The sequence below is a fragment of the Nannospalax galili genome, unplaced genomic scaffold (assembly GCF_000622305.1).
Source record: "Nannospalax galili isolate Female #2095 unplaced genomic scaffold, S.galili_v1.0 scaffold1483, whole genome shotgun sequence".
In the NCBI taxonomy this organism is placed as follows: Eukaryota; Metazoa; Chordata; class Mammalia; order Rodentia; family Spalacidae; genus Nannospalax; species Nannospalax galili.
Genome location: NW_008350011.1, coordinates 225,504 through 226,858, shown reverse-complemented (window position 1 = coordinate 226,858; position 1,355 = coordinate 225,504).

The following is a 1,355-nucleotide window of genomic DNA, read 5'->3' as shown; positions in this document are numbered from 1 at the left end:
AGAAAGAGAAGAACAGTAGGAGACAGGTATTACTAAGGGGGAAATGAGTCAAAGGGGGTTATTTAAATGGGGGGAGGGTTATATAAGGGGCTATGGGGGTAAAGGGGAAGAAAGAGCTCAAGAGAGGTGGGATCATAGGAGACAGGTATTATCAATGGTGAAATGGGGAAAATGAGGGTACTTTGGGGAGGGAGGAGGGATGGTTAGACAGGGAGAGAGAAAGAAAGGAGAGCTAAATAATGCCTAGCTGGTGTAAAATACCAGAGGAAAGGGTTGGGGATTAGCTCAGTGGTAGAGCACTTGCCTAGCAAGCACAAGGCCCCAGGTTCAGTCCCCAGTTCCAATAAAATAAATAAATAACAAACTAAAATACCAAAACCAGAGGAAAACATGTTAGTTCAAAAACTTACTAAAATGTACATATTTTATTAAATTAAAAACATGTGGGCACACCAAACTAAATGGAGTCAGACACTCATGACTGTTTTAATTTTAGTGAATATGTTCTTCAAGCAGGAGCAGGAAAGAAGAGAAGCATCCCCTTCCTAAGGAGATGAAGGTTAGAGTCACAAACAGCTGCAATGCCTAGCTTGTGTAAAAAACCAGAGGGAAACATATTAATTCAAAAGCCTACTGAAAAATTACTCATGTACTATTTCTACATGAGACACAAGTATAGCTGAAGGCTGTATAACAAGAAACTGCCAGACAGGAGAAACCTCCCTTCGAGTTGTTGGTCGGGGTAGTCCAAGAGATTCCTAAAAGTGCACAGGTTATTGGCACGGTCTTTGACTGCCTTCCAGAACTTGAAGGTAAGGCCCTATTGCTGAACACAGGACTTGAAGCAATAGAGCTAGAACTGACCTGGAAGCCACCTCCCTAAAGACTATCTCTCATAGTTCTAGAGGACACTATGCAAGCTGCTGAGGGAGAACATCAATTGATGATCCAACCCCAGCTTTAAGGCCTAATAACCACAACAATGACCTGTATAGCAAACTATTGGGGCAGTAGTGGCAGTTTTACCTTGGGGGTAATCAACACTTATCTAATTGGACTTAAAGCCCATTCAGTGGGAGGGAACTCGTGTGTGGTACTGTTAACATAGCCAAATACACATGGCTGGAGAGGTCATAGATCTTAGAGAAATCCTCAAGGCTGTCACACCCCTAGACAAATTAATTTCTTAGTATGTGATAAATATGGATCCTTACAAGTGTGCCGGTCACCACTCATCAAAGAAGCTTCTTTTGAAACAGAAGGAGACTATCGTAGAGTTTCACAACTGGTCACACAGAGATTAAGTGTCTATGAAATGCCCAATCCTAAGTGACACATCTACTATGGAATCTCTA